Consider the following 7500-nt stretch of genomic DNA (forward strand, 5'->3'; position numbering starts at 1 on the left):
CCTCCGCAATAGTAATATGCTTAAATTCAGCGGGTAGTCTCGCCTGCTCTGAGGTCGTTGTACGAGGTGTCGCACGCCACACCGCCAGCCGGCTGTGCACGCTACCGAGAAAGTACCGGTATGCGAACCGCCAGGCGACGGGCGCGCATCGCACGTTTAAGGAGACGCGGCCGGCCACACAGGCGACCACGACACTCCCACGTCTCCGAAGCGGGACAAACGCCGCGCGCTTCAGTATACGTAGCCGACCCTCAGCCAGACGTGGCCCGGGAACGGAATCCATGGACCGCAATGTGCGTTCGAAACGTCGATGTTCATGTGTCCTGCAGTTCACATGTCGACGCGCAATTTGCTGCGTTCTTCATCGACCCACGAGCCGAGTGATCCACCGTCCTGGGTGATCTTTTCCTTTTCAGTCTCCCACTGTCTCTTTCAAGACAGTAGCATTTGCGGGACTGAGGCGTCTGACGGCCCCTGTTCCACTATTTTTTTTGTGTCCAACGGCCTCACAGCCGATGGGCGTCGTACGGCTCCACACCGGAGCGGACAGGCACTCGGGCGAACGTCATTCAAAACCGGCGCCAGGCGCCAGGTACCGCAGGCCAGCCGCTCCAGAGCTTCAGCGCTCGTACCACACAACAACAACACTTCCGCTAGTTTTGAGAGGCACGCGTGGTTCCGCACGCGGCGCACGGCCACTGCCGTACAGGTAGCGTGTTGCGCGACACGACACGCACATCGAAAGACATGCAGTCTAGTCGGTAATGATCCTTCCGCAGGTTCACCTACGGAAACCTTGTTACGACTTTTACTTCCTCTAAATGATCAAGTTTGGTCATCTTTCCGGTAGCATCGGCAACGACAGAGTCGATGCCGCGTACCAGTCCGAAGACCTCACTAAATCATTCAATCGGTAGTAGCGACGGGCGGTGTGTACAAAGGGCAGGGACGTAATCAACGCGAGCTTATGACTCGCGCTTACTGGGAATTCCTCGTTCATGGGGAACAATTGCAAGCCCCAATCCCTAGCACGAAGGAGGTTCAGCGGGTTACCCCGACCTTTCGGCCTAGGAAGACACGCTGATTCCTTCAGTGTAGCGCGCGTGCGGCCCAGAACATCTAAGGGCATCACAGACCTGTTATTGCTCAATCTCGTGCGGCTAGAAGCCGCCTGTCCCTCTAAGAAGAAAAGTAATCGCTGACAGCACGAAGGATGTCACGCGACTAGTTAGCAGGCTAGAGTCTCGTTCGTTATCGGAATTAACCAGACAAATCGCTCCACCAACTAAGAACGGCCATGCACCACCACCCACCGAATCAAGAAAGAGCTATCAATCTGTCAATCCTTCCGGTGTCCGGGCCTGGTGAGGTTTCCCGTGTTGAGTCAAATTAAGCCGCAGGCTCCACTCCTGGTGGTGCCCTTCCGTCAATTCCTTTAAGTTTCAGCTTTGCAACCATACTTCCCCCGGAACCCAAAAGCTTTGGTTTCCCGGAGGCTGCCCGCCGAGTCATCGGAGGAACTGCGGCGGATCGCTGGCTGGCATCGTTTATGGTTAGAACTAGGGCGGTATCTGATCGCCTTCGAACCTCTAACTTTCGTTCTTGATTAATGAAAACATACTTGGCAAATGCTTTCGCTTCTGTTCGTCTTGCGACGATCCAAGAATTTCACCTCTAACGTCGCAATACGAATGCCCCCGCCTGTCCCTATTAATCATTACCTCGGGTTCCGAAAACCAACAAAATAGAACCGAGGTCCTATTCCATTATTCCATGCACACAGTATTCAGGCGGGCTTGCCTGCTTTAAGCACTCTAATTTGTTCAAAGTAAACGTGCCGGCCCACCGAGACACTCAACAAAGAGCACCCTGGTAGGATTTAAACGGGGTCCGCCTCGGGACGCGAAAGCACCCCTTCGGCTCGCCCCACCGGCAGGACGTCCCACGATACATGCCAGTTAAACACCGACGGGCGGTGAACCAACAGCGTGGGACACAAATCCAACTACGAGCTTTTTAACCGCAACAACTTTAATATACGCTATTGGAGCTGGAATTACCGCGGCTGCTGGCACCAGACTTGCCCTCCAATAGATACTCGTTAAAGGATTTAAAGTGTACTCATTCCGATTACGGGGCCTCGGATGAGTCCCGTATCGTTATTTTTCGTCACTACCTCCCCGTGCCGGGAGTGGGTAATTTGCGCGCCTGCTGCCTTCCTTGGATGTGGTAGCCGTTTCTCAGGCTCCCTCTCCGGAATCGAACCCTGATTCCCCGTTACCCGTTACAACCATGGTAGGCGCAGAACCTACCATCGACAGTTGATAAGGCAGACATTTGAAAGATGCGTCGCCGGTACGAGGACCGTGCGATCAGCCCAAAGTTATTCAGAGTCACCAAGGCAAACGGACCAGACAAGCCAATCCGATTGGTTTTGATCTAATAAAAGCGTCCCTTCCATCTCTGGTCGGGACTCTGTTTGCATGTATTAGCTCTAGAATTACCACAGTTATCCAAGTAACGTGGGTACGATCTAAGGAACCATAACTGATTTAATGAGCCATTCGCGGTTTCACCTTAATGCGGCTTGTACTGAGACATGCATGGCTTAATCTTTGAGACAAGCATATGACTACTGGCAGGATCAACCAGGGAGCTGCGTCAACTAGAGCTGAGCAGCCGGCCGCCCGGGAGTGTGTCCCGGGGGCCCGCGCGAACACGCAAGCGTCCGCTCAATTATTCTGCAAACAGGAGGAGGCCGAGCTCCCCTGCACGATACACCTCGAAACCCTCTCAGGTCCCGGCGGCGCGCAGCGCCGTCCTAGGTACTTGGTCGGTTTCGAGAGAGGCGCAATCGCCCGGAGTTAGGCGAGTAGACGGTTTTAGTGCGAACACCCTTGCTCCCAACTGAGCTTGCCGCTGCCGACAGAGGCCCGGGAGCGTGCTGTCGTGGCATTGCCGGCGGGAGACAACACGCGCCACCTATGGTGACCGGCAGCTCCAACGCCAGCGCCACACAAGGGCAAAGCCCCACTTGGGTGCAGAAGCGAACTCTCCCAGCACAGCGCACGCGCCAACACGTCCGCACAACTGCGATACAAACCACCTGCGAGAACCGCTGGGGCGACCGAGCAGCAGACGGCGTCGCGGCGCCGAGTGCCAGGCGGCGGCGCATCCTCAACGCACACAGTCCTCAATCAGACCAGCACACTGCAGATGTCCACCGCGCTTCGCACCGGGCTCGGCTGAACCAACTTTGGCCGCCAGGCGCCGCGTGCAGGGTGCGCCGCAGCGTAGCTGCGCCGCCTGCCGGGCCCGTCGGCTGGCGCTCCTGCCACTCGGCGCCCCCCACCAGCCGCCTGTTGCGCGTGCGCCCACGCAGCGCGCGGCCAACACGCCGGGCGGCCCCCCTTCACCGGCCGGGAACAGTCCCACCAAGCCACCGCCGCGTATCGCTTCATACCCACATGGGCCTAGTCACGCGTGTGGATGTGGCGGGTACCGCTGAAACAACCGGTTAATAGCTGTACCGATCGTCGCCATCACAGATTCACCTCCAGCGTGAACAACCGCTCAACAACGGATTTCCAGTTCATTTGCGTATCTTGGGCAGTAAACGTAGATGTCCACCTACATTTGCGAATTCAACAATTCTTGCATGCCAGGATGTCATGTGTCACGACACGCTACATCAGACCACATACACACTGCGACATGTGCAGAAGAGAACACGTGGAAGGTGGCCCGCGCACGTATGCGATGTACCTTCCGCGATCCACTGTCAACCGGCATCTGCGGCATGTCCCAGATATGGAACGCGGTCCACCAGGGTAGCACTTTGTGTGAGGCAATACGACAAAGTCGGAATACACGCGTCACTACATCAGACGGCTCACGCTGACCTGACCTGACCTGACTCACCGCACCACCACCCCCAGCGACCCAGGGTGACATACAATGCGTTCGTACGTTCCTCCCACACGCCTCTACGGCGTACCACAGTGCAACCTAGCTGTTATTGGGAGACGAGACAAGTAGCATCAAGCACAACATATGGAAATTGAGATTCGACACCGTTGGGCACAGCCAGCGTACGGTCACACGTATCACACTACTTCACTCTGTACGTAACGACCGATGATCGGTACAGCGTGTGGGTTACGCGTACGACATCAGCGGACAATGGACACAGACCATACCACGACGTACACTGAGGGCGTCGACATCTGAATGCAACTGAACAGCTGCGAGGCTCATTTAACACTCAAACGCCAGACCGACCAGCTTGAGAGGACAGAGACACAAAGAGGGGGACAGAGGGGGACAGAGGGGGGGGAGGGGGGGGGGTCGGCGATATAGTCCTATTGCAGTACAATTGACAGTGGATAGCAGGAATATGTGGAAAGTAAGCAACACTCGCAAGACATCTACATGAGGATAACAACGACACCAGAGATTCCGAGCAGTGAACTATGTTAGGCAAAGGGACAACGTGGGTTAGGTTAAGGGACAACGTGGGTTAGGTTAAGGGACAACGTGGGTTAGGTTAAGGGACAACGTGGGTTAGGTTAAGGGACAACGTGGGTTAGGTTAAGGGACAACGTGGGTTAGGTTAAGGGACAACGTGGGTTAGGTTAAGGGACAACGTGGGTTAGGTTAAGGGACAACGTGGGTTAGGTTAAGGGACAACGTGGGTTAGGTTAAGGGACAACGTGGGTTAGGTTAAGGGACAACGTGGGTTAGGTTAAGGGACAACGTGGGTTAGGTTAAGGGACAACGTGGGTTAGGTTAAGGGACAACGTGGGTTAGGTTAAGGGACAACGTGGGTTAGGTTAAGGGACAACGTGGGTTAGGTTAAGGGACAACGTGGGTTAGGTTAAGGGACAACGTGGGTTAGGTTAAGGGACAACGTGGGTTAGGTTAAGGGACAACGTGGGTTAGGTTAAGGGACAACGTGGGTTAGGTTAAGGGACAACGTGGGTTAGGTTAAGGGACAACGTGGGTTAGGTTAAGGGACAACGTGGGTTAGGTTAAGGGACAACGTGGGTTAGGTTAAGGGACAACGTGGGTTAGGTTAAGGGACAACGTGGGTTAGGTTAAGGGACAACGTCGGTTAGGTTAAGGGACAACGTCGGTTAGGTTAAGGGACAACGTCGGTTAGGTTAAGGGACAACTTGAGTTAGGTTAAGGGACAACTTGAGTTAGGTTAAGGGACAACTTGAGTTAGGTTAAGGGACAACTTGAGTTAGGTTAAGGGACAAATTGAGTTAGGTTAAGGGACAAATTGAGTTAGGTTAAGGGACAACTTGAGTTAGGTTAAGGGACAACTTGAGTTAGGTTAAGGGACAAATTGAGTTAGGTTAAGGGACAAATTGAGTTAGGTTAAGGGACAAATTGAGTTAGGTTAAGGGACAAATTGAGTTAGGTTAAGGGACAAATTGAGTTAGGTTAAGGGACAAATTGAGTTAGGTTAAGGGACAAATTGAGTTAGGTTAAGGGACAAATTGAGTTAGGTTAAGGGACAAATTGAGTTAGGTTAAGGGACAAATTGAGTTAGGTTAAGGGACAAATTGAGTTAGGTTAAGGGACAAATTGAGTTAGGTTAAGGGACAAATTGAGTTAGGTTAAGGGACAACTTGAGTTAGGTTAAGGGACAACTTGAGTTAGGTTAAGGGACAACTTGAGTTAGGTTAAGGGACAACTTGAGTTAGGTTAAGGGACAACTTGAGTTAGGTTAAGGGACAACTTGAGTTAGGTTAAGGGACAACTTGAGTTAGGTTAAGGGACAACTTGAGTTAGGTTAAGGGACAACTTGAGTTAGGTTAAGGGACAACTTGAGTTAGGTTAAGGGACAACTTGAGTTAGGTTAAGGGACAACTTGAGTTAGGTTAAGGGACAACTTGAGTTAGGTTAAGGGACAACTTGAGTTAGGTTAAGGGACAACTTGAGTTAGGTTAAGGGACAACTTGAGTTAGGTTAAGGGACAACTTGAGTTAGGTTAAGGGACAACTTGAGTTAGGTTAAGGGACAACTTGAGTTAGGTTAAGGGACAACTTGAGTTAGGTTAAGGGACAACGTGGGTTAGGTTAAGGGACAAATTGAGTTAGGTTAAGGGACAACTTGAGTTAGGTTAAGGGACAACTTGAGTTAGGTTAAGGGACAACTTGAGTTAGGTTAAGGGACAACTTGAGTTAGGTTAAGGGACAACTTGAGTTAGGTTAAGGGACAACTTGAGTTAGGTTAAGGGACAACTTGAGTTAGGTTAAGGGACAACTTGAGTTAGGTTAAGGGACAACTTGAGTTAGGTTAAGGGACAACTTGAGTTAGGTTAAGGGACAACTTGAGTTAGGTTAAGGGACAACTTGAGTTAGGTTAAGGGACAACTTGAGTTAGGTTAAGGGACAACTTGAGTTAGGTTAAGGGACAACTTGAGTTAGGTTAAGGGACAACTTGAGTTAGGTTAAGGGACAACTTGAGTTAGGTTAAGGGACAACTTGAGTTAGGTTAAGGGACAACTTGAGTTAGGTTAAGGGACAACTTGAGTTAGGTTAAGGGACAACTTGAGTTAGGTTAAGGGACAACTTGAGTTAGGTTAAGGGACAACTTGAGTTAGGTTAAGGGACAACTTGAGTTAGGTTAAGGGACAACTTGAGTTAGGTTAAGGGACAACTTGAGTTAGGTTAAGGGACAACTTGAGTTAGGTTAAGGGACAACTTGAGTTAGGTTAAGGGACAACTTGAGTTAGGTTAAGGGACAAATTGAGTTAGGTTAAGGGACAAATTGAGTTAGGTTAAGGGACAAATTGAGTTAGGTTAAGGGACAAATTGAGTTAGGTTAAGGGACAAATTGAGTTAGGTTAAGGGACAAATTGAGTTAGGTTAAGGGACAAATTGAGTTAGGTTAAGGGACAAATTGAGTTAGGTTAAGGGACAAATTGAGTTAGGTTAAGGGACAAATTGAGTTAGGTTAAGGGACAAATTGAGTTAGGTTAAGGGACAAATTGAGTTAGGTTAAGGGACAAATTGAGTTAGGTTAAGGGACAAATTGAGTTAGGTTAAGGGACAAATTGAGTTAGGTTAAGGGACAAATTGAGTTAGGTTAAGGGACAAATTGAGTTAGGTTAAGGGACAAATTGAGTTAGGTTAAGGGACAAATTGAGTTAGGTTAAGGGACAAATTGAGTTAGGTTAAGGGACAAATTGAGTTAGGTTAAGGGACAAATTGAGTTAGGTTAAGGGACAAATTGAGTTAGGTTAAGGGACAAATTGAGTTAGGTTAAGGGACAAATTGAGTTAGGTTAAGGGACAAATTGAGTTAGGTTAAGGGACAAATTGAGTTAGGTTAAGGGACAAATTGAGTTAGGTTAAGCTATAATCTGGTACAGCCACAGTTAGGTTAAGCGATAATCTGGTACAGCCACAGTTAGGTTAAGCGATAATCTGGTACAGCCACAGTTAGGTTAAGCGATAAACTGGTACAGCCACAGTTAGGTTAAGCGATA

At 50.3% G+C, this 7500-nt stretch overlaps 2 non-coding genes across 2 annotated transcripts; both read right to left on the reverse strand.

The window, feature by feature from the left end:
• Positions 1–245: 245 nt before the first annotated feature.
• LOC126334461 (5.8S ribosomal RNA) lies at positions 246–400 on the reverse strand. Its single transcript, XR_007564741.1, has one exon. It is a non-coding gene; the product is annotated as a 5.8S ribosomal RNA (ribosomal RNA).
• A 362-nt stretch (positions 401–762) lies between these two features.
• Positions 763–2655, reverse strand: LOC126334463 (small subunit ribosomal RNA). The gene has a single exon (XR_007564743.1). It is a non-coding gene; the product is annotated as a small subunit ribosomal RNA (ribosomal RNA).
• Between the last annotated feature and the right edge of the window lie 4845 nt (positions 2656–7500).

The sequence above is a fragment of the Schistocerca gregaria genome, unplaced genomic scaffold (genome assembly GCF_023897955.1).
Source record: "Schistocerca gregaria isolate iqSchGreg1 unplaced genomic scaffold, iqSchGreg1.2 ptg001764l, whole genome shotgun sequence".
NCBI classification, from domain to species: Eukaryota; Metazoa; Arthropoda; class Insecta; order Orthoptera; family Acrididae; genus Schistocerca; species Schistocerca gregaria.